This window comes from Phyllobates terribilis, unplaced genomic scaffold (genome assembly GCF_046119375.1).
Source record: "Phyllobates terribilis strain yellow unplaced genomic scaffold, ASM4611937v1 Scaffold_27__1_contigs__length_16484149, whole genome shotgun sequence".
In the NCBI taxonomy this organism is placed as follows: domain Eukaryota; kingdom Metazoa; phylum Chordata; class Amphibia; order Anura; family Dendrobatidae; genus Phyllobates; species Phyllobates terribilis.
The window spans coordinates 5318901-5345567 of record NW_027362787.1 but is presented as its reverse complement, the minus strand read 5'-3'; positions in this window follow the sequence as shown (position 1 = coordinate 5345567).

Here is a 26667-nt window from a genome sequence, read left to right as displayed (position 1 = left end):
CTAGAAAGATAGCATTGCATCACATTACATGGCAATGCAATGCACAGTTGCTGAAGTTGAACCAAAATGAGCTTGTAATCTGGCTTCTGCAACTTTGAACATGAAAAATCCAATGAGGAGAAGAAAAGCAAAGCCAAAGAGTCCATCCCAAAATCCGACAAACAAGCAAAATGAACAAAAAACATTGAATTCAATTCTTTCTGATTTTAGAAACTGCATTAAAGAAGGGCCTGTGGAACCTCTCTGTAAGCAAATAGCAGGTGTGGGAGGTAACACTCCCAGTCGCGACCCTGGGTTTCAACCAGCATTTTTAACATCTGTTTGAGGGTACCGTTGAATCGCTCACACAAACCATTGGTCTGTGGGTGATACGCGCTCGATACCAAATGCTGCTCCTGCATTTTCTTACATAGGGCCTCCATTAAGTGTGACATGAACTGGGTCCCCTGGTTGGTAAGCATCTCCCTGGGAAATCCTACTCGCGAAAAGATGGCCAAGAGGGCATCCGCCACCTTATCCACCCTAATTGAGGACAGGGCTACTGCCTCCGGATACCGGGTAGCATAGTCTACCACGGTAAGGATGAAACATTTTCCAGAGCTGCTGGGTATGGCCAGTGGTCCCACAATGTCCACAGCAATCCTCTGGAAAGGCTCCTCTATCACTGGCAAGGAGATCAGGGGGGCTTTGGGGGCCGGCCCTGACTTTCCCACTCTTTGACATGTGGTACAGGAGCGACAGTAGTTCACCACATCTGTCCTCATTTTGGGCCAATAAAAGTGATGAGACAGCCGGGCCTTGGTTTTGCTGACCCCCAAGTGTCCAGCGAGTAGAATTTCATGGGCGATCCGCAACAACTCATCCCTGAATTGGTAGGGGACGACCAGGTGTCTTTCCCTCAGCCACTCCTGTTGGGGTGTACAGGGAACTGTCTACCGGTACAACCTCCCTTGGTCCCAGAATACCCTCTCCTTATCCGACTCGGAGGTGGGTTCCTCAGCGAGGCTCCTTAACGTCTCCAGGCTAGCATCTGAGTGCAGAGCTGCCTGAAACTCCTGGCTGGAGGAAACCAGAAATGAGGTTAAGGCCACATCCTCACTGGGACCCTCTGGGACCGGCCCTGGGTCCATACATGATCCTGTTATTCCTCTGCTCGAGAAGGGTCCAGAAGGCAGGGCGTTACTTGCATTCTGGGCACTCTGACTGCAGGTAACAGCGGCTATATAGGCCGTCTCCCCGGGGAATAACACCGTCTCATTAGCCTGCGAGGCCATGAGAACTACTTCTCCATCATCCTCCATTACCTCAGGCACAGTGCTACGTATGGGGCAGCGACTATCAGCCAGGTCACCTTCTGTTGTGACTAGTGTTGAGCCACCCCCGTAGTGTTCGAGTTCGGTTCGGTTCGTCGAACACCCGTGTGTTCGCCGAACTGTTCGTCGAACTGTTCGTCGAACACCTTCGAACACCGTTAAAACCAATGGCAGGCAAACAAAAACACATAGAAACACATAGAAAACACCTTCAAAGGTGTCCAAAAGCTGACAAACTGCTCAGAAGACACAACTAACACATGGAAAAGTGACAAGTACATATAGTCATGCGAAAAGAAAAGAGGTGGAGGAGTAAAAGGAGGGGGAGACACAGATATAGGCATGTCATGCCCTTCTAAAATCCAAAAAGTGAGAAGCCGAGACGGCCAGTCCGCTCCTGCCCGTGACACCTCCGTGTCGCCGGGTTTGTGCCAGAGCCGCGGTGAACCCTGACGGCCAGCCCCCCTCTCCCAATACTGGTGCCTGTCCGCTGGTGGGTCGAGAGAGCCCCCCTGTGGTGGAGGCAGCTCTAAGCTTTTTAATTTAAATTGTCCCTCTAATTTGAATGAATACACTTTAAATCCATTTACAAGGATCTATTGGAGGGCAAGTCTCATGCCAGCAGCCGCGTAATTCCAGCTCCAGTAGCGTCCACTAAAGCTGCTGCAGTTAAAAAGCTTTTATAAGGATCGAGCTCGGCTGTCCACCGCAAGGCATCCTAGTGCCAGTCCCAGCCCCTATGCCTTGGGGTGCCTCCTGATGCTCTTCACTGAGTATCCCGTGGTCCCAAAGCATTTCCTTTGAAAAAATTAAGTGTCCAAACTACAGGTGGTGTAGCTTGCTTAACAGCCGGGATAATCCGCTGACTAGCAGACACTGCTACTAGGCACAAAGTATTTCCTGGGCTAGATGCAGTTAAAAATTTGTAAGTAGATACTCTCGTTGGATGCTGAGAAAGCATTCCATAGAGTCTCCTGGCACGCCATATATGATTCTCTTAAAAAGCTTGGGGTAGGGGTCTAGGGGACCCTTTTATAGCCAAAATCACGGCCCTGTATCACAATACGTCACCTAGGCTGAAGATAAATGGAACTGTAGCACCGAGGGCTCGGTTGCTACAGACGTATTGCACCTCACCCAGAGGTGTGATATCTCACTCTCAGATAAGGATGGAGTGTGGATCAGGACCCGACACCTGCATGCATTACACCACATTGCCGTGGGGCAGGGCGACCAATATGCCCCTGAGATGGGCACGACAGTCCCTGTCCCTGGCTGGAGTGGGGGAGGGAACACTGAGGAAGGGGAACCCTGCAGTGCAGGAGCAGGGAGGAAGCAGTTCCTGGGTGCATTGAGAAGGGAGTATAAAAGGTGGGCACCATCTTAGTTCAGTGCAGAGAAGTCTGAGCAGAAGTGGCAGGGAGCAGGGGCTCTGCATGAGCTCTGCTCCGGAGGCGGGCCTAGTAACAGAGGCCCAGGCCTGAAAGAGGGAGAAGGAAGGAAGAGGAGCGGAGAAGGCTCCAGGAACGAGGAATGAAGGGATCCCAGGGGTGCGGACGGGCGAGTCGCCACCGCACGCCCGAATCCACCTGCGTGGAGGGGTCAGGCCAAAGGGGGAGACCGGTCCCCGAACTAGTGGAGGCAGGAAAGACCCTCAGCTAGAAACCGGAGGCTCTGACATTTTATGTGGCGCAGCCCCTTGCTCCACCCGCTAGGAAGGCACCACATAGGGTCAGGGAAACTGGCGCCAAGTTTACCAAGAGGAGGCCCGAGGCAGCCGGACAGAAGTGTTGGTAAGAAAGGCCAGACAAAGGACACACAAAGGGGGTCCTGTGAAGCGCTCCAAAGTTATCTGGGAGTTGTCTGAGCCCCTCACCTGGTGAGCACAGTACGACGTGGGCAGCCGTTACCTGCAGACGTGGTCTGGATAATAAGAACTGTGAGTAAAGGCCCTGAACTGCATCACTGACTCCGTGTCGTTACTGCTGCTGCCCTGCACCATCACCCCCATCCTCCGCATACACTGCCCTGAGGCTATACTCCTACCGTGGGGAGTTATGCTACGCTCTGCTGCACCCACAACACCAGCCTTAGCGGTCTGCCCTGTAGCGGCGGTTCACTCTGACCGCAATCCACGGGTGGCGTAGTCGGACATTTAAACATCAAAACCACATAAATAGTTCCGCCACTGGTTTGACCGCCCTGAGCCACGGAACCGGATCGCCGCCACGAAGACTACAACCACCAGCATCCACCAAAAAGGGTCCGGCTCCGGGTGTCCCAAGGCCCAGGGGCTGCGTCAGAACATTTTCATCACCTTTCACAATCACCAATGGGACAAGGCAGGGATGTCCTCTGTCCCCTCTCTTATACATCCTAGTGACGGAGCACCTGCTCTCATCAATTCGCCATAACCCCAATATTAGGTGGATTGAGGTGGGAGGCACCGAGTACAAGTGCTCTCTATTTGCTGATGATGTCCTAGTATATATCACTCAATCACATATATCCATCCCTGCTGTTATGGCTGAAATAGATCACTTTGTTACATGGTAAAATTTTAAAATCAATGCAGCGAAGTCTGAGGCCCTCGATGTCTCCCTCCCTAAATCCATATAGGATTCCATCCAGTCCAACTTTCCCTTTGCCTGGCCCTCACAGGGTATCAAATACTTAGGAATTCCTATTCATAGAGACCTCTCCCATCTATGTTATCTTAATTTTGGGCCCTTTATTGAACAATTCCATACAGACCACGGTTGGCAAGTTAGAACTGTAAGATTCACTACGTGAACCACTGGTGTTTTGTGGAAAAGCACATGTACACCGCGTTCCAAATTATTATGCAAAAAGTGTTTAGGAGCGATAAGGGAAGAATTTGTTTGTTTGTCAGTTAAACTCATTGATGGTGATGTGTGTCAGGGCTCTTTATATCACTGTAAGCAATTGCAGACACCTGTGCTAATTAGTTTGGCAGGTGTGTCCAATGAAAGGCAAGACTACTTAAGAAGGCTCTCTCACATTATTAAGCAGCCTACATTTTCTGCCAAAATGGGAAAGAAAAAGGATGTGTCGGCTGCTGAGAAGCAACAAATTGTGGAGTGTTTAGGTCAAGGCATGACTACAATCAACATTGTGCGATGATCAGGATGAAGTGTCTTGGCAATCAAGAAGTATGTAGCTGATTCACAGTACACACGTGTGCGTGCTGATAAGGGCAAATTGAGGACTCTTTCCTACAGGCAATTACGTCAGGTTGAAAGAGCAGCGGCAAAAAAGCCTTGTCATAGCAGCAGACAAGTTTTTGAAGCTGCTTGTGCCTCCAACGTCCCCCGAACAACAAGATGCAGGGTCCTTCAGAGGTTTGCAGCTGTGCATACGCCATCCTGTCGACCTCCTCTATCCACTTCACACAAGCAGAAACGGCTCCAGTGGGCCAAACATTACATGAAGACTGATTTCAAAACTGTTTTGTTCACGGATGAGTGCCGTGCAGCGCTCGATGGTCCAGATGAATGGAGTGGAGGATGGCTGGTTGATGGACACCCCACGCAAACACGGCTACAGCGCCAACAAGGAGGAGGTGGAGTAATGTTTTGGGCTGGAATCATGGGGAGAGAGATTGTCGGCCCCTTTAGGATCCCTGAAGGCGCTAAAGATGAACTCCATAATGTATGTGGATTTTCTCAAACAGCACTTCCTGCCATGGTTCAAGAAGAAGAACCGTGTATTTCACAGCAAGATCATTTTTCTGCATGATAATGCACCATCTCATGCTGCACATAAAACATCTGCATCTCTGGCTGATATGGGCATAAAAGGGGACAAACTTATGGTGTGACCCCCATGCTCCCCTGACCTCTACCCCATTCAGAACCTTTGGAGCATCATTAAAAGGAGTGTCTATGATGGCGGGAGGCAGTTCACATCTAAGCAACAGCTCTGGGAGGGTATTCTGTCCTCATGCAAAACAATTGAAGCAGAAACCATCCAAAACCTGACAAATTCAATGGACGAGAGAGTTCAGAAGCTCCTTTCGAACAAGGGGTCCTATGTGAAAATGTAACATCACCTAGAATAAAGTTTTGAGTTGAAAACTGTTTGATTTCAGTTTCTAACAACCTGCTAATGCTTATAATTTCAAAAATGACCATTTTTTTGGTCTTTATTAAAATGAAAAGGTTGATCGAAAAGTTTGGGGGATCTAAGAGTGTGGCAACCCAGTAGTCATGATTACTTCGAATTCTGACAATATGAGGGTCATGCTGCAGGTAGTGCAGCAAGAAGGCACTTATGTGTCTTGCGCATCTCGGAGCCCCAAAATTATTTTCCGGGCTAGATGCAGCTAAAAATTATTTTTAATTTTAAATCTGGTGAAGCTTATTATAGATGGCCTAATAGGATCAGTGCTGCACACTGCTACAAAGCCCAAATTATTTTCCAGTCAAGATACAGATAAACATGATTAGTAATTTGAAAGCTTAAAACGGTTGGTAGGGTGATTTTAACCAATCATCTAGCTTTTACTCTCCCCAGGATGACACAGGGGTAGAAAAGTCGTTTCGGATCCATGATTTGTTCATCTTTATGAACGTGAGTCTGTCTACATTATCAGTGGAGAGCCGCGTGCGCTTATCTGTCAGCACACCACCAGCAGCGCTGAACACACGTTCAGACAGAACGCTGGCTGCGGGGCATGACAAGATCTCCAAGGCGTAAGTGGCTAGCTCCGGCCATTTATCCAGATTGGAAGCCCAAAAAAAGCAAGGGTCCAGTGACACAGTCGTGGCTTCAATGTTTACTTGGAGATACTCCTGTACCATCGTCTCTAGGCGTTGACTATGTGTCAGACTTCTTGTCTCCTGTGGCCTTGCAAAGGATGGGCTAAAAAAGTGGTGAAATGATTCCGCAAAATTGATGTTACCAGCAGATACTGTGGTTCTGTTACGGTTTGAGTGCTGAACACTTGACGGTCCCACGGTTGGCAAGTTGGAACTGTGAGATTCACTACGTGCACCACTGGTATTTTGTGGAAAAGCACATGTAAGATTCTGCAACAGTCTCTGCTGATACTCCTGCATGCGTGCATCCCTTTCTATGGCAGGAATAATTTCTGCAAATTTACTTTTGTACCGGGGATCTAACAGTGTGGCAACCCAGTAGTCAGGATTATTTCTAATTCTCACAATTCGAGGGTCATGTTGCAGGTAGTGCAGCAAGAAGGCACTCATGTGTGTTGCGCATCCAGGAGCACCAAGTCCCTGTTGTGTTGGTGGCGAGGTAACAATCATGCTTCCTTCCTCTGTCCTCTCCCCCCAACCTCGCACAACAGAAATGTGATCAAGGTCTCCCTCATCTGATGAGTCTTCCATCAGTTCGTCCTCCACTTCTTCCTGGGCTCCTGCACCTTCCTCACTAGTTTGGCTGCTACCATGCGCCCTGGTAAAATCATCTCCCCCACCCTCACATGCCTGCCGCCTTGGTGCTGCCGACCGTCTGGACCTTGCAGATGTTAGCCCTTCCGCATACAACTCCTCCTCCTCTACTTCCTCCACCTCCTCTTGTGCCACCACCTGACTCCGAATTCTGTTTAACATGTGCTCCAGCATGTAAATCACCGGAATAGTCATGCTGATAATGGCATCGTCAGCACTAAACATCTTCGTCGCCATTTCAAAACTGTGCAGAAGGGTGCATAGGTCCCTGATCTGAGACCACTCCTCCAGCGTGATTTGCCCCACCTCTGAATCTCGTTGGCCCAGGCTATACGTCAGAACGTATTGCACCAGGGCTTGTCGGTGCTGCCACAGTCGCTGCAACATGTGCAGAGTTGAATTCCACCGGGTAGGCACATCGCATTTTAGCCGGTGAAGTGGCAGGCCCAACGACTTCTGTAGAGATGTAAGTCGCTGAGCTGCGGGATGTGAACGGCGGAAGTGAGCACACAGCGACCGTGCCCTCTGCAGAAGGCCATCTAGTCTGGGATAGTGGGCTAAAAATTGCTGGACAACCAGGTTCAACACGTGAGCCATACAAGGCACGTGTGTGACATTGCCCCGGCGAAGGGCCGCACCCAGGTTTGCAGCATTGTCGCACACGGCCTTCCCTGGTTTCAGGTCCAGTGGAGACAACCATTCATGAAATTGGTTCTCCAGAGCTGACCACAACTCCTCAGCTGTGTGACTCACATTTCCCAGACATTTCAATGTAAAAACGTTGAGCCCTACTGCCAGCATAGTAAGGAGGTGTGCAGGATCCCTTCTGCGCAGTTAGAAAGCTTGTGGCATGACCAGACAGGCTTTGGGTGCAGGTGGAAGACCGAGAGGAGGCTGAGGAGGCAGAAGCAGTGGAGGAACTTTGACATAAAGAGGATTGACGCACAACTCGTGGGGACGGCAAGACTTGGACAGCAGCCCCTTGTCCTGCTATCACCATAGTTACCCAGTGCCCAGTCAGCGACATGTAACGCCCCTGTTCATGCCTACTCGTCCAAGTGTCTGTGGTGAAATGCACCCTGTCACACACAGAGTTTCTCAAAGAAGCGGTGATGTTGTGTGCGACATGCTGGTGGAGCGCAGGCACACCTTTCTTTGAGAAGTAGTGCCGACTGGGCATCTGGTACTGGGGCACTGCGACGGACATAAGGTCTCGAAAATCCTCTGTGTCCACCAGGCGGAAAGGCAGCATTTCTGTAGCCAAGAGCTTGCAGATGGTGAAATTCAACCTCTTAGCTTTCTCATGGCTAGGAGGAAATGGTCTTTTACTTGTCCACATCTGAGGGACCGAGGGCTGGCTATTGTGCTTAGACGGGGTTGATAAGGGTGTCCCCGGCAAACTGCCGGTCTGTGAGGAAGATGCAGGCGGACATGTTAGGTTGCCTTGATCCAAAGGTGGTGCTATCGATGTCGGACAGCGCTCAAGACCAGCTGGTGTTACCACCTCCAAAGAAAATGATGACCTGCCAATCACGCTGGCTGTTGCGGGTAAAGAGGTGGCAGGTCTGCGCCCCAAAACAGGTGTGACTGCTGTCCCCCCAGTCACAGAGGATGAAGAGGCCGCGGATGCACAAGATATGGCAGACGGTGGTTGGCCCGGCCGGCTAGGCCGCATTGTAGCACACTGAGCTTCCCACTGCAACTTATGCTTCATGTCCATGTGCCGGTTCATGCATGAAGTACTCAAACTATGTATTTTTTGGCCTCTACTTAGCTTTTGCTGACAAATGTTACAGATAACACGAGTTGGGTCATCTTTATCGATCTGAAAAAATGCCCAGGCTATGCAAGGCTTAGCACCCATGCGACCTGAAGAGCCACCACGACTTGTGGTGAGAGGCAGAGTTGTGTTTGAGGATGCAGTTGTTGACGTGCTTCCAGTACTACGTCTCTGTCCAGGAAGGCGCAACCTGACCTCGTCGTCACTAGCATCTTCCTCCACCTCCTCTGCTGACCTCATCTCTTGGCTGACTGTGGGTTGACAGTAAGTGGGATCTCCGACCTCATCATCATCACCCTGTGCGTTATCACACCCGTCGTCCTCAGAGCCAACCTGTTCCTGCCCTGACAAAAAACTAAAGTTGTCGCTCCAATCAGGTATTTGAGTCTTATCATCGTCTTCCTCATTGTCTCCACCAACAGGAGTTACAGTTTGGGAATGAGGGTCTACATTATGGTCAGAACCTTCTGCGTCTGGTCCTGGATCCGACTCATAAAGATTCTGGGCATCAGTGCAGATCATTTCCTCGTCTGGATTCACAGAAGCGCTGGAGTCGACCTCTGATTCCCAGGCTATAGTATGAGTAAACAGCTCTGCAGACTCAACCATCTGTTCTACCTCATACTCAGACGGGCAGCTGGAGATTTGGGAGCTGTGAGGAAGCAAGTGCGATTTGGGTGACACCTTTGAGGACTGGAGTATTTGTGATGTTGAAGTTGATGTGGAGGAGAGCCCACTTAAAGGAGCACTTGATATCCGTTGAAGCACCTGCTGTTTTTGTGCCTCATCTGGAATTTGTAGCGATTGGCGTGGCCGTAAGAAAGGGATCTTATCACATTGTCCGCTAAAAGAAGTAGACATTTTAGTTTGGCTGGAAGATGGTCTTTCTTCTGCACCTACCCCACGGACACAACCTTTTTTCCCCTTCCCAACACGCCTATTCCCCTTTCCACCAGCAGCAGGCCTTTTTCCACTCATTTTGGTGGTTAACTAATTCACAACTCTGGAGTTGTTTGCACAAAAAAACAATGGATGGTAACCGAGCAGAGCTGAGTGGCCAAACTGTGGTATTAGGCCAAAACTATTGGCTGGGTTAGATGCTGAAAAAAAATATTTTTAATTTGCAACCTGATGGAGGTCAGTATAGATGGACTAATAGACCAAGTCCCACACACCGCTAGAAGCCCAAATATTTTTTCAGAGCTAGATGCAGAAATTTTTTTTATTCAATTTGCAACCTGATGGAGGTCAGTATAGATGGACTAATAGACCAAGTCCCACACACTGCTAGAAGCCCAAATATTTTTTCAGAGCTAGATGCAGAAAAAAATTATTTTTAATTTGCAACCTGATGGAGGTCAGTATAGATGGACTAATAGACCAAGTCCCACACACCGCTAGAAGCCCAAATATTTTTTCAGAGCTAGATGCAGAAAAAAATTATATTCAGTTTGCAACCTGCTGGAGGTCAGTATAGAAGGACTAATAGAACAAGTCCCACACACTGCTAGAAGCCCAAATATTTTTTCAGAGCTAAATGAAGAAAAAAATTATTTTTAATTTGCAACCTGATGGAGGTCAGTATAGATGGACTAATAGACCAAGTCCCACACACTGCTAGAAGCCCAAATAGTTTTTCAGAGCTAGATGCAGAAAAAAATTATTTTTAATTTGCAACCTGATGGAGGTCAGTATAGATGGACTAATAGAACAAGTCCCACACGCTGCTAGAAGCCCAAATATTTTTTCAGAGATAAATGAAGAAAAAAATTATTTTTAATTTGCAACCTGATGGAGGTCAGTATAGATGGACTAATAGACCAAGTCCCACACACTGCTAGAAGCCCAAATATTTTTTCAGAGCTAGATGCAGAAAAAAATTATTTTTAATTTGCAACCTGATGGAGGTCAGTATAGATGGACTAATAGACCAAGTCCCACACACTGCTAGAAGCCCAAATATTTTTTCAGAGCTAGATGCAGAAAAAAATTATTTTTAATTTGCAACCTGATGGAGGTCAGTATAGATGGACTAATAGAACAAGTCCCACACGCTGCTAGAAGCCCAAATATTTTTTCAGAGATAAATGAAGAAAAAAATTATTTTTAATTTGCAACCTGATGGAGGTCAGTATAGATGGACTAATAGACCAAGTCCCACACACTGCTAGAAGCCCAAATATTTTTTCAGAGCTAGATGCAGAAAAAAATTATTTTTAATTTGCAACCTGATGGAGGTCAGTATAGATGGACTAATAGAATGATGCTATGCCCAAAAGATTTTACTTCACTAGGTGCAGTAAAAAAATTGGTATTCTATACACAGGTGGTATATCTTGCAACACAGATAGGCTACTCCACTGACTAACACACTCTGCAATAGGCCAAAAAGGATTAGCTTTGCTAGATTCAGCCAAATGCTGTGAAAAAAACTTGCACAGCACTGGCACAGACCTGCCTGGCAAAAACTGATAGGAACTGATGTAACCTAGTCCTGAAAAGGACTCCAATTACAATTAGTCTTTACTCCCACAATCTATCTATTTAAGAGCACAGACCTGCTTGATAAAAGTCGTAGGAAATGCTGTAACCTAGTCCTTAAAAGGACTGCAATCACAACTATTCCCTACTCCCAAGCTATCTGTATATTTGTGCGAAAATTGGCTTGAAATTAACAAGGTATAGCGCACACAGCAACAGCGGTGCCGTCTAACACGCAGCTGCAGCAGTGAGAAAATGGTGGCGACGGGGAAAATGGCTTGGTCTTATAGGGCAAGGACATGTGACATACACTGCCAATCACACATGCCCTTGCTTGTGTGAAAAAAAGCACTTCGCTCCGTGTGTGCGCTGCTGATAGGCTGACAGATTGCACCTCCCCACTGCAAATGCGGGAAAGAGAAAAAAAAATGGAGATCTTCATTGTTCCTGCAGAGATCCATCCCCTGCCCCTCCCCCCGCCCCGCTGTACACTCAAACTGCGTATTAACATTAATTTTCATCATTACTGAGAAAAAATCCAGTTATGATTTTGGTGCACGAACAGTTATCGAACATAACCTCGAACAGCCGAATTTTTCTCAAATTGTTCGTGTTCGCCGACCGGCTCGAACACCGCCCAAAACAGCTCGAATTTGAGATTGGCGAACAGTTCGAGTAGAACAACGCTCATCTCTAGTTGTGACACTGGTCACTGGCACAGCACCACCTGCTTCATGGTCTTCGTGCCTCTCCCCATTACCCTTGGCACTGACATTTGCTCCTGCTAGGGGATCCTCAGCAACATCACCCCGCAGAGTGACATCGCTGAGTTCTCCTGCACCTTCCAATACAACATTATTAGTGTTGAGCGAACATGCTCGACACTGCTCGGTACTCGCCCGAGCATCACGCTACTCGGGATGTTCGGCGAGCTCCGAGCATTTCCGGGTTACTCGGGCGGGAGCTCGGGTCTCCGCCCTACATGTTTGGCGCTCTTTACAGAGCCAATGAACATGCAGGGATTGCCAGCCAGTCACTGTAATGCCGCAGCCATGTTGTTTGTGGGCATTACAGTGATTGGCTGGCCGCACAGCGTCACCTTGAGTATTTAAAACCGGGCGCCGCCATCTTGGACACAGTCGCTCCGGATCAGACAGTGTAGGGACAGCGCTGCTGATTTAGGGAGAGATATATGCTGCAAAATAGTTAGTGTAGGGTCTGTAAAGGCTGCCAGATCAAATAAACAGTCCTTCTCAGGACTAATATCCATCCCAGGTATATCAGGCAGGCAGGCAGGCTGTATAGGAGACGCAGTGGTTATACCAGCAAACACTGCATTACAGTCCTGTGTGCTGCTCCTGTTGCTGAAATTGCTGGACTTAGCTCCAGGTCCCGGGGGCCAGGAAAAATCCTTTTTTTTATCTAAATCCTCTTTTTTTTTCCCTCCTTCACAATGTACAAATACCCATCTTATTAACCTTTTGGTGTCCCCCCCCCCCAAAAAAAAAAAGTGTGCCTCTGATTTTTCAGACACAAATATATCTGTTGAAAATAGTCTGGTGTAGGCCAGAGAAATAGAAGTGTGGTTTTGCAGTTCTATGGGCCATTTGTATCTAAAAAAAACAGTTTGAGTGTGTCGCTCACTGTTCAGCCGCAAATATATATATTTAAAAAAGTCTGGTATACACCAGTAAATTATTACTGTGGTTTTGATGTTCCACAGTAAAACATCTCTATTATCCTGTTTTTGGCATTTTTTGCTGTATAAAAATAATAATAGTGTCTCCCTGATTTTTCAGACACAAATATATCTGTTGAAAATAGTCTGGTGTAGGCCAGAGAGACAGAAGTGTGCTTTTGCTGTTCCACGGTAAAAAATCTCTATTATCCTGCTTTTTGCATTTTTTGCTGTAAAAAAAAAATAATAGTGTCTCCCTGATTTTTCAGACACAAATATATCTGTTGAAAATAGTCTGGTGTAGGCCCGAGAAATACAAGTGTGGTTTTGCAGTTCCACGGTTCAAACCTCTGTATTATCCACTTTTGGGCCATTTGTATCTAAAAAAAACAGTTTGAGTGTGTCGCTCACTGTTCAGCCGCAAATATATATATATTTTAAAAAGCCTGGTATACACCAGTAAATTATAATTGTGGTTTTGCCATCCCACGGTAAAAAATCTCTATTATTCAGGTTTTGGTAGTTTTTTCCGTAAAGAAAAACAGTAGTGTCTCCTGACTGTTGTGACACAAAAATATATCTGTTGAAAATAGTCTTGTGTAGGCCCGACATCCCAGTGTGGTTTCGCAGTTCCACGGGTCAAATCGCTGTACTATCCAGTTTTGGGCCTTTGGTATCTAAAAAAAAGCAGTTTGAGTGTGTCGCTCACTGTTGAGCCGCAAATATCTCTATTTAAAAAAGTGTGGTATACTCCAGTAAACAATAACTGTGGTTTTCCTCTTCCACGGTTCTAATCTACTCTTTATTACCCTTTTTCCATTGATAGTGCAAGTGTAAGCTATTTTACTTCATTTACAATGGGCAAGGTGCGTGGCAAGGGACGTGGAAGTGGACGTTTTGGTGATGGTTCGAGCAGAGGACGGGGCCGTGGCCAAGGTGAAAATGTGCCACAACCAACAGCCACATCTTCTCGCTCCCACTTCTTGACCGAATTACTAGGGAAGCACAGAACAACACCAGTATTGAGAACTGATCAGTGTGAACAGGTTATTAATTGGATAGCAGACAATACTTCCAGTTACCTGGGCACCACCACCTCCGGTCTGTCTTCCACACGGTCAACTCTTAGTAGCCGTGAGTCTCGACCGCATACTCCACCTCACCCTGATGCTCCTTCATCCCACCATGCCGAGTGTAGTCAGACAGCAAGTGATCCCACACTTGGACACTCTGAAGAGCTGTTCACTGGTCCATTTCCATATTTGGGCCCCTCGCCTGATACGCTTGAAGTGGTGGAAGAGGAGATCCCATGTTGCGATGCCCAAATATTTGAACAGCCACGGCCACAGGAAGTCGACGTTGGCAATCTGTCACAAGAGGTGGACGATGACGAGACACAATTGCCAGGAAGTGAGGAGGAGGATCGTGGTGCGCAAGTGGAAGATGAGGAGGTGGTGGATGATCTAGTAACTGACCCAACGTGGAAGGAGGACATGCAGAGTGAGGCCAGCAGCACACAGGGGGAGGGAGGCAGAGTACCCCAACAGGCAGGAAGAAGCAGTGTGGTGGCCGCAGACAGAAGGCAGGCAACCGTTCCCCGTAACACCAACACGAGGGACGTTGCCAGTACAAGCGGTAGGTCTTCCAGAGTCTGGAATTTTTTTAAAGACTCTGCTGATAACCCCAAAAAGGCCATATGTTCCACCTGCCATGCCAGCATCAGCAGGGGTGACAAAACTACCAGCCTGACCACCACCAGCATGATCAGGCACATGGCAGCAAAGCACCCGACTTTGTGGGGCGAAACCCAGGGTCCACGACCAGTGTCAGCGGGTGTCACCACTGCTTCTTCCACTGTTGTGCGTGCAATAGAACCCCCTGTTGTGTGTGCAAGGCAATCCCCTGTCCATACTGCATATAAAGATGCCCCCTCCTCTCAGTCTTCACTAGAGATGAGCGTTGTTCTACTCGAACTGTTCACCAATCTCAAATTCGAGCTGTTTTGGGCGGTGTTCGAGCCGTTCGGCGAACACGAACAATTTGAGAAAAATTCGGCTGTTCGAGGTTATGTTCGATAACTGTTCGTGCACCAAAATCATAACTGGATTTTTGCTCAGTAATGATGAAAATTAATGTTAATACGCAGTTTGAGTGTACAGCGGGGTGGGGGGAGGGGCAGGGGATGGATCTCTGCAGGAACAATGAAGATCTCCATTTTTTTTCTCTTTCCCGCATTTGCAGTGGGGAGGTGCAATCTGTCAGCCTATCAGCAGCGCACACACGGAGCGAAGTGCTTTTTTTCACACAAGCAAGGGCATGTGTCATTGGCAGTGTATGTCACATGTCCTTGCCCTATAAGACCAAGCCATTTTCCCCGTCGCCACCATTTTCTCACTGCTGCAGCTGCGTGTTAGACGGCACCGCTGTTGCTGTGTGCGCTATACCTTGTTAATTTCAAGCCAATTTTCGCACAAATCTACAGATAGCTTGGGAGTAGGGAATAGTTGTGATTGCAGTCCTTTTAAGGACTAGGTTACAGCATTTCCTACGACTTTTATCAGGCAGGTCTGTGCTCTTAAATAGATAGGTTGTGGGAGTAAAGACTAATTGTAATTGGAGTCCTTTTCAGGACTTGGTTACATCAGTTCCTATCAGTTTTTGCCAGGCAGGTCTGTGCCAGTGCTGTGCAAGTTTTTTTCACAGCATTTGGCTGAATCTAGCAAAGCTAATCCTTTTTGGCCTATTGCAGAGTGTGTTAGTCAGTGGAGTAGCCTATCTGTGTTGCAAGATATACCACCTGTGTATAGAATACCAATTTTTTTACTGCACCTAGTGAAGTAAAATCTTTTGGGCATAGCATCATTCTATTAGTCCATCTATACTGACCTCCATCAGGTTGCAAATTGAATATAATTTTTTTCTGCATCTAGCTCTGAAAAAATATTGGGCTTCTAGCTGTGTGTGGGACTTGTTCTATTAATCCATCTATACAGACCTCCATCAGGTTGCAAACTGAATATATTTTTTTCTGCATCTACCTCTGAAAAAATATTGGGCTTCTAGCTGTGTGTGGGACTTGTTCTATTAATCCATCTATACAGACCTCCATCAGGTTGCAAACTGAATATATATTTTTCTGCATCTACCTCTGAAAAAATATTCGGCTTCTAGCAGTGTGTGGGACTTGTTCTATTAATCCATCTATACAGACCTCCATCAGGTTGCAAACTGAATATCTTTTTTTCTGCATCTACCTCTGAAAAAATATTGGGCTTCTAGCTGTGTGTGGGACTTGTTGTATTAGTCCATCTATACTGACCTCCATCAGGTTGCAAACTGAATATATTTTTTTCTGCATCTACCTCTGAAAAAATATTGGGCTTCTAGCTGTGTGTGGGACTTGTTCTATTAATCCATCTATACAGACCTCCATCAGGTTGCAAACTGAATATATTTTTTTCTGCATCTACCTCTGAAAAAATATTGGGCTTCTAGCTGTGTGTGGGAATTGTTCTATTAATCCATCTATACAGACCTCCATCAGGTTGCAAACTGAATATATTTTTTTCTGCATCTACCTCTGAAAAAATATTGGGCTTCTAGCTCTGTGTGGGACTTGTTCTATTAATCCATCTATACAGACCTCCATCAGGTTGCAAACTGAATATAATTTTTTTCTGCATCTACCTCTGAAAAAATATTTGGGCTTCTAGCTGTGTGTGGGACTTGTTCTATTAGTCCATCTATACTGACCTCCATAAGGTTTCAAACTGAATATAATTTTTTTCTGCATCTACCTCTGAAAAAATATTTGGCCTTCTAGCTGTGTGTGGGACTTGTTCTATTAGTCCATCTATACTGACCTCCATCAGGTTGCAAATTGAATATAATATTTTTCTGCATCTAGCTCTGAAAAAATGTTTGGCCTTCTAGCAGTGTGTGGGACTTGTTCTATTAGTCCATGTATACTGACCTCCATCAGGTTGCAAACTGAATATAATTTTTTTCTGCATCTACCTCTGAAAAAATATTTGGGCTTCTAGCTGTGTGTGGGACTTGTTCTATTAGTCCATCTATACTGACCTCCATAAGGTTGCAAACTGAATATAATTTTTTTCTGCATCTAGCTCTGAAAAAAATGTTTGGCCTTCTAGCAGTGTGTGGGACTTGTTCTATTAGTCCATCTATACTGACCTCCATCAGGTTGCAAACTGAATATAATTTTTTTCTGCATCTACCTCTGAAAAAATATTTGGGCTTCTAGCTGTATGTGGGACTTGTTCTATTAGTCCATCTATACTGACCTCCATAAGGTTGCAAACTGAATATAATTTTTTTCTGCATCTACCTCTGAAAAAATATTTGGCCTTCTAGCTGTGTGTGGGACTTGTTCTATTAGTCCATCTATACTGACCTCCATCAGGTTGCAAACTGAATATAATTTTTTTCTGCATCTAGCTCTGAAAAAATATTTGGGCTTCTAGCTGTGTGTGGGACTTGTTCTATTAGTCCATCTATACTGACCTCCATAAGGTTGCAAACTGAATATAATTTTTTTCTGCATCTACCTCTGAAAAAATATTTGGCCTTCTAGCTGTGTGTGGGACTTGTTCTATTAGTCCATCTATACTGACCTCCATCAGGTTGCAAATTGAATATAATATTTTTCTGCATCTAGCTCTGAAAAAATGTTTGGCCTTCTAGCAGTGTTCTGGGACTTGCTCTATTAGTCCATCCATACTGACCTCCATCAGGTTGCAAACTGAATATATTTTTTTCTGCATCTACCTCTGAAAAAATATTGGGCTTCTAGCTGTGTGTGGGACTTGTTCTATTAATCCATCTATACAGACCTCCATCAGGTTGCAAACTGAATATATTTTTTTCTGCATCTACCTCTGAAAAAATATTGGGCTTCTAGCTGTGTGTGGGACTTGTTCTATTAATCCATCTATACTGACCTCCATCAGGTTGCAAATTGAATATAATATTTTTCTGCATCTAGCTCTGAAAAAATGTTTGGCCTTCTAGCAGTGTGTGGGACTTGTTCTATTAGTCCATCTATACTGACCTCCATCAGGTTGCAAACTGAATATAATTTTTTTCTGCATCTACCTCTGAAAAAATATTTGGGCTTCTAGCTGTGTGTGGGACTTGTTCTATTAGTCCATCTATAGTGACCTCCATAAGGTTGCAAACTGAATATAATTTTTTTCTGCATCTACCTCTGAAAAAATATTTGGCCTTCTAGCTGTGTGTGGGACTTGTTCTATTAGTCCATCTATACTGACCTCCATCAGGTTGCAAATTGAATATAATTTTTTTCTGCATCTAGCTCTGAAAAAATGTTTGGCCTTCTAGCAGTGTGTGGGACTTGTTCTATTAGTCCATCTATACTGACCTCCATCAGGTTGCAAACTGAATATAATTTTTTTTGCATCTACCTCTGAAAAAATATTTGGCCTTCTAGCTGTGTGTGGGACTTGTTCTATCAGTCCATCTATACTGACCTCCATCAGGTTGCAAATTGAATATAATATTTTTCTGCATCTAGCTCTGAAAAAATGTTTGGCCTTCTAGCAGTATGTGGGACTTGTTCTATTAGTCCATCTATACTGACCTCCATCAGGTTGCAAACTGAATATATTTTTTTCTGCATCTACCTCTGAAAAAATATTGGGCTTCTAGCTGTGTGTGGGACTTGCTCTATTAATCCATCTATACAGACCTCCATCAGGTTGCAAACTGAATATATTTTTTTCTGCATCTACCTCTGAAAAAATATTGGGCTTCTAGCTGTGTGTGGGACTTGTTCTATTAATCCATCTATACAGACCTCCATCAGGTTGCAAACTGAATATAATTTTTTTCTGCATCTACCTCTGAAAAAATATTTGGGCTTCTAGCTGTGTGTGGGACTTGTTCTATTAGTCCATCTATACTGACCTCCATAAGGTTGCAAACTGAATATAATTTTTTTCTGCATCTAGCACTGAAAAAATATTTGGCCTTCTAGCAGTGTGTGGGACTTGTTCTATTAGTCATCTATACTGACCTCCATCAGGTTGCAAATTCAAAATAATTTTTTGTCTGCACCTACCTCTGAAAAAATATTTGGCCTTCTAGCAGTGTGTGGGACTTGTTCTATTAATCCATCTATACTGACCTCCATCAGGTTGCAAACTGAATATAATTTTTTTCTGCATCTAACTCTGAAAAAATATTTGGCCTTCTAGCAGTGTGTGGGTCTCATTGTGTTAGGCCATCTATACCAAGCTCCACCAGCTTTTCAATTAAAAATAATTTTTCGCTGCATCTAGCCCTGAAAATAATTTTTCTTCCCAATAGTGGTAGCAATAGAAATATGGGGCGCGCTCCTGGCTTACAAAAATATACGCTTCATAACAAAAAACACCAGCTTAGCGCACTGCATTAATAAGATGGCATCATCGTCTCTCCCAGTGCTAGGCCTACTACCCAGGCTAGCATTCCTGTGCCTAAAACACAATGTATGGGTCCGCGCTAGCCACTATGCTGAGGGGTTTAAAGCTGCTGCTAACGCTTTATAACAATTCAATTGGCAGATTTTCACAGAGCTCTTCCACAAGGCCCACCCATCGGGACAACAGTTGCCCACCTTCCCTATGGGATCTAGTGGCGAATAGTTGATGCCATTAATCAGAGCGTCAGTTGCCCCGTCGACGTGGCAAGCATACGGTAAGGCATGGGAAGAGTGGACACGACTAGTAGCAGGCAGACGGGTTGACCAATGTGAACAAGCCAGATCACAAGTCACCATAGAATTTCTCCACCAGCTAATGATGAGGGGCATATCAGGGGCGTCAGCGCAGCGGTGTCTGACCGGAGTAGCATTTCACTTCCAACTACTGAATTGGGGAGATGTGACAAAGATTCATCATCAGACAATCCATAAAAGGGTGGAAAAGGGGTCAGCCAAGTCAGGAGTGTAGACGTCCCGTCCCGTGTCACTAAAACTGATTTCTCACATCATATCCCTAACACCATTAACATGACACTCACAATTTGAAGCAACACTAATGTCTACTGCATTTGTGATCGCCTTCTTCGGGGCGCTATGCATAAGCGAATTAGTCCCTCAATCCAAAATTAGCACCAGTGGAGGCTTATTACACCAGGACGTAGTCATAGGCAATAATGCAATACGTCTACGCATACACAAATCGAAAATGGTTCCAGCGGGCAGGGGCACTTGGGTACTTCTACAACCCACAAGCGGTACACTGAGTCGGGTAACAATAGTAAAACCATATCTAACCATCAGATCACAAAGTAATTTGTTCCTATCACACATTGATGGGACGCCATTATCAAGATACCAGTTCCAAGCTATATTTAATAAATGCATAACATCGGCAGGGAACCACCCCAAAGATTACGGGACACACTCATTCCGCATAGACGCGGCCACAGAAGCAGCAAGAGCAGGACTGTCAGAAACGGAAGTTCAGAGGATAGAGAGATGGTGATCCACGTGTTTGGCAAGATACATAAGACCGGACTTGTTATCCTAACGTGGTTTGTTTCTTTTACAGGTGACGCTAAGCCAACAGTGTGGGTGATAGGCCACTCGTATATATATTGGGCAGATTAAAGGGCGAAAGTTCGCCCAGGCGGGAGGAAATTAGAGTTTCATAACACATGTTTCAACTGGAGAGGTATTAGAGGCCTGCTATGGCCACAGGTACTAATGGAGGTAATCAAGGTAGGGAGAGAGGCAAGATGTCTGGTCATCTTAGTTATACAGGCCGGGGGAAACAACCTAGGTCATCACAAGAGCGCATAACTAATGGCAATAATGAAACTAGACACTGAGCGCTTCAGAGAATTTTTCACAAAACTAGCTATAGTATGGTCAGAGATTGTGCCGATAGCGGTATGGCAAGGTGCGCGAGACATCACGGCCATCGAACGGACAAGGCGGGTAATAAATATTCGGATGGCAAAATTTAGAAGAGACAGAGGCGGTGTAGTGGTACGACACCGACAACTGGAAGGAGATAAAGCAGGCCTCATACGGCCCGACGGTGTTCACTTAATGGATATTGGACTGGACATATTCCTGTCAGGACTCCAGGACGGAGTGGAACAAGCGTTAAGAGTGATGGGTGGGGGTCAGAGTCCTGCATACGAGTACGCAGGATCCTCCGTGGCCTGGAAATAGAAAGGACATGTTGGAGAGTTACACTTGTTGGCCAAGTTGCCGGAGTGGAGACCCAGGGCATGCTGCAACAAGCTGAATTATTTTAGAAATAAAATGTCTTTCTAATGGAATGAGTATAAAGAGTTAATAAAGCTGTGACCGATCCTCACCCATCCAGTTGTAAGAGTTACATTATTGTATTGTCAAGGAAAGGGGGGCGGTAGGGGGGCTGAGCGTCTGGGTTTGGTTGGGAGTCCCCACAGTCTGCCTAGGCTAGATGCATTTAAAAATTCTTATTAGATACACAGGCGGTGCAGCTTGCTTCGCAGCTGGGCTACTACGCCCAAAGTATTGCCTAGGCTAGATGCAGTTAAAAATTCTACGCTGACTAGCAGACACTGAAGATTTGGAGCAGACTTCTGAGTAAACAGCTCTTCAGACTCAATCATCTCAATCATCTGTGTTACCCCAAGCCATAGTGTATGTAGTTTCTTACAGTTAAAAGGGGGGGGGGAGCGACCCAACCCACCTGGAATTGACGATGCCAACGTCACGTAAGACACAGCAAGGGGACTCCAAAAAGAGTTTCCATTTTTTCCCAAAATTGTGGCACAGACACCACTTAACCCTAGAACGCATACCTGGGGCCTCGCAGTCCCGCCCTGTTAATTGTTTTCTATTTTCTGCAAGATTACTTTAGTTAGAATTTTGAAACTCTAGGTATTCTTCATGTATATAGTTGTTTGTCATTTGAGTTTGACTTATTCAATGTTATTTGCACACGGGCCTAAAAGGCCCCAGGTATATGAAAGTGTAGATTTTTATGGTCATGCGTTCTAGGGTTAAGTGGCATCAATTGCCCCACAGTTGCTTAAAACGGTTGGTGAGGTGATATTACCAAATCCTCAAGCTTTTAGCCTCCCAAGGATAACACAGGATTAGAAAAGTCCTTGCGAATCCATGATTTGTTCATCTTTATGAACGTGAGTCTGTCTACATTCTCAGTGGACAGCCGCGTGCGCTTATCTGTCAGCACACCATCAGCAGCGCTGAACACACGTTCAGAGAGAACACTGGCTGCAGGGCATGACAAGATCTCCAAGGCGTGAGTGGCGAGCTCCGGCCATTTTTCCAGATTGGAATACCAAAATGAGCAAGGGTCCAGTGACACAGTCATGGCTTCGATGTTCACTTGGAGATACTCCTGCACCATCCTCTCTAGGCATTGACTATGTGTCAGACTTCTTGTCTCCTGTGGCCTTGCAAAGGATGGTCTAAAAAAGTGGTGAAACGATTTCACAAAATTGCTGTTACCAGCAGATACTGTGTTACTGTTACGGTTTGAGTGATGAAGACTCGACAGTCCCGCGGTTGGCAAGTTAGAACTGTGAGATTCACTTCGTGCATCACTGGTGTTTTGTGGAAAAGCACATGTAAGATTCTGCAACAGCGTCTGCAGATACTCCTGCATGCGTCAATCCCTTTTTATGGCAGGAATTATTTCGGCAAATTTACTTTTGTACCGGGGATCTAAGAGTGTGGCAACCCAGTAGTCGAGATTACTTCGAATTCTGCAATCTGAGGGTCATGTTGCAGGTAGTGCAGCAAGAAGGCACTCATGTGTCTTGCGCATCCAGGAGGACCAAGTCCTTGTTGTGTTGGTAGCGAGGTAAGAATCATGCTTCTTTCCTCAGCCCTCTCCCCCCAACCTCGCACAACAGAAATGTGATCAAGGTCTCCCTCATCTGAGTCTTCCATGCCCATCGCCAGTTCATCCTCCACTTCTTCCTCGGCTCCTGCACCTTCCTCAACAGTTTGGCTGCTACCATGCGCCCTGTTTAATCCCTCTCCCCCACCCTCCCATGCCTGCCTCCTTGGTGCTGCCAACCGTCTGGACCTTGGAGATGTTATCCCTTCCGCATACGACTCCTCCTCTACTTCCTCCACCTCCTCTTGTCCGACCACCTGACTCTGAATTCTGTTTAATGTGTGCTCCAGCATGTAAATCACCGGAATAGTTATGCTGATAATGGCATCGTCGTCAGCACTAAACATCTTCGTCGCCATTTCAAAACTGTGCAGAAAGGTGTGTGGCGCCCCTGAGGGTGCAGTCACCACAGAGTTACTGCATCTCACCCAGAGGTGTGGTATCTCACCCTCAGGTAAGGAAGGCGTATGGCTCGGGACCCTAACACCTGCATCCAACACATACCCGCAGTGGGGTTAGGGCGAGATTGCTCCTAAGGGAGAGCACAGTCCCAGGTCCCTAGCTGGTGGGAGGATCCTATGTAGTGGGTGCTTAGGGGAGCAGCTTAGGGGAGCACATGACAGGGAGAGTATAAATAGGAAGCCATCTTAGAAAGAGCAAGCCAGTCAGAGGAGGAAAAGTGACAGGAGCAGAGGCTCGGCATGAGCTCTGCTCCGGAGGCGGGCCTAGCCTGGGAGGCCCAGGACTGAAGGAGAGAAGAGAGGAGTGGGAGCAGGAAGGCTCCAGGAACCGAAGGGACCCTAGGGCTACGGGCCGTGCAGAAGGCCACCTGTACTCCCGCTGCTACCAGGAGGTAGAGGGGTCAGGCCAGATAAGGGGAACCGGTCCCTCAACTAGAGGAGAAACAGCAAGGCTCAACTAGAAACCGGAGGCTGCAGCATTTCATGTACTGCAGGCAAAAGTCCACACCAGTCTCACTAAGAAGGTAGCCACATAGGACCCAGGGGACAGAACACAAGTCGCCCGCCAAGGCCCGAGGATACCGGATAGAAGTGTCACTGGGTGTGAGGTGCAGGGAGAAGGCCAGAGAAAGGACACACAGAAGGGGGTCCTGCTAAGTACTTCGGAGCTATCTGGGGGTGGATTGAGCCCCTCACTGAGTACGCACAGCACGACGGGTGAGATAGCTCTGGTACCTGTAATCTGGACTGCAACAACTGTGAGTAAAGATCTTGGGACTGCATCACACGGACTCTGTGTTCATTACTGACTCCCTGCACTACAACCACCATCATCCACCCACACTGCCCTGAAGCTACACTCTTCCTGTGGTGAGTAATAATACCATTGCAGCAAAACCACCAGCTTCAGAGTACTGTTCCGCAGCGGCGGCCCCTTTGGCCGCACTCCACAGGTGGCGTAGTCGGACATTATAAAATCCATATATACAAATTACCGTTGGATTGACCGCCCTGGGTCACGGACCGGGTCACCGCCACAGTGACTACAACCCCCAGCGTCTACCGGCCCGGCTCCGGGTACCCCACGGCCCAGGGGGCGCGTCAACTTCATAGGTCCCTGATCTGAGACCACTCCTGCTGTGTGATTTGCCCCACCTCTGGATCTCGTTGGCCCAGGCTATACGTCAGAAACTATTGCACCAGGGCTTGTCGGTGCTGCCACAGTCGCTGCAACATGTGCAGAGTTGAATTCCACCGTGTCGGCACATCGCATTTCAGCCGGTGAACTGGCAGGCCCAACGACTTCTGTAGAGATGTAAGTCGTTGAGCTGTGGGATGCGAACGGCGGAAGTGAGCACACAGCGACCGTGCCCTCTGCAGAAGGCCATCTAGTCCGGGATAGTGGGCTAAAAATTTATGGACAACCAGGTTCAACACGTGAGCCATACAAGGCACGTGTGTAACATTGCCCCGGCGAAGGGCCGCACCCAGGTTTGCAGCATTGTCGCACACGGCCTTCCCTGGTCTCCAGAGCTGACCACAAGTCCTCAGCTGTGTGACTCACATTTCCCAGACATTTCAAAGTAAACACTGATGCCGTTGAGCCCTGCTGCCAGCATAGTAAGGAGGTGCGCAGTTAGAAAGCAGGTGGCATTACCAGACAGGCTTTGGGTGCAGGTGGAGGACCGAGAGGAGGTTGAGGAGGCAGAAGCAGTGGAGGAACTTCTAGATAAAGAGGATTGACGTACAACTCGCGGGGACGGCAAGACTTGGACAGCAGCCCCTTGTCCTGCTGTCACCATAGTTACCCAGTGCCCTGTCAGCGACATGTAACGCCCCTGTCCATGCCTACTCGTCCAAGTGTCTGTGGTGAAATGCACCCTGTCACACACAGAGTTTCTCAAAGAAGCGGTGATGTTGTGTGCGACATGCTGGTGGAGCGCAGGCACACCTTTCTTTGAGAAGTAGTGCCGACTGGGCATCTGGTACTGGGGCACTGCGACGGACATAAGGTCTCAAAAATCCACTGTGTCCTCCAGGCGGAAAGGCAGCATTTCTGTAGCCAACAGCTTGCAGATGGTGAAATTCAACCTCTTAGCTTTCTCATGGCTAGGAGGAAATGGTCTTTTACTTGTCCACATCTGAGGGACCGAGGGCTGGCTGTTGTGCTTTGACGGGGTTGAGTAGGGTGTCCCTGGCAAACTGCCGGTCTGTGAGGAAGATGCAGGCGGACATGTTAGGTTGCCTTGATCCAAAGGTGGTGCTCTCGATGTCAGAGAGCTCTCAACACCAGCAGGTGTTTCCACTTCCCAATGAACTGACGACCTGCCAATCACACTGGCTGTTGCAGGTAAAGAGGTGGCAGGTCTGCGTCCAAAAACATGTGTGACTGCTGTCCCCCCAGTCACAGAGGATGAAGAGGCCGCGGATGCACAAGACGGGGCAGACGGTGGTTGGCCCAGCCTGCTAGGCCGCATTGTAGCACAGTGAGCTTCCCACTGCAACTTATGCTTCATATCCATGTGACGGTACATGCATGAAGTACTCAAACTATGGATTTTTTGGCCTCTACTTAGCTTTTGGTGACAAATATTACAGATAACACGAGTTGGGTCATCCTTATCGATCTGAATAAATGCCCAGGCTATGCAAGGCTTAGAGCCCATGCGACCTGAAGAGCCACTACGACTTGTGGTCAGAGGCGGAGTTGTGGTTGAGGATGCAGTTGTTGACGTGCTTCCAGTACTCCGTCTCTGTCCAGGAAGGCGCAACCTAACCTCGTCGTCAATAGCATCTGTGACGCCCCGCTGCGCTTGGTATCACAGATCCTAGAAGAGTGTATTGATGGAATCCTCCACAAGAGGCCCCCATAAACATTCACACATCTCCACCTTCCACCTCAGACCAGCAGAGGGAGCCCGTTAGGGATATAAATAGGGAAGGTGGAGCTAGGCAGTTCAGTTCCTCTGAAGAGTTCCTGCAGTAGAGAAGCCTAAGAGAGGTCAGTCTGCAGTGGAGCTCAGTCTAGTCTAGAGAACTCAGTTAATAGTTCAGCAGTGGAGCACGAGGCTCCTGCTAGCTAGATTCAGGGAGCCCAGATAGAGCTTAAGGTGTGCCGGCGTCATAAGATCGGTGAAGCGCGGCAAGCTGCCGTTAGTGTGAATAGCCTATTGAGGGCCCGAGTAGGCCGAAGGCGAGTGGCGAGTTAGTACATAAGGGGCAGAGGAGCTTAACCAGCTCACCCCGAAGCATTTACCGGACACCGGATCCGAGCTTACCGGGATCTCTATGACCCAGTAAGGCATAACCGGAATCCCTGGAGAACTACAAGTCCCAGGATCGCTAAGGTGCTGATACGTAACAGAGCCAGGAGACGCTTAGGCCCCGCATACTGGGAGCGTGAACTTCAAGAGAAGGCCCTACCACAAGGTCAGCCAGCGCAGGACAGAGACAAAGTTAGGCCTAGCTCCAGGCAGGTCAGAAACTTACTGCGCAGAGGCAAGAAACAGGAGGCCCTACACCCGCTCATTGGGGAGGATCCTGATATGCACCCTTCACCCTACAGTGCTCCAGGATGTGCCTGAATTTCCTCCAGTAAAAGGTACTGAAGTGACTACCGTGTCCGTTTC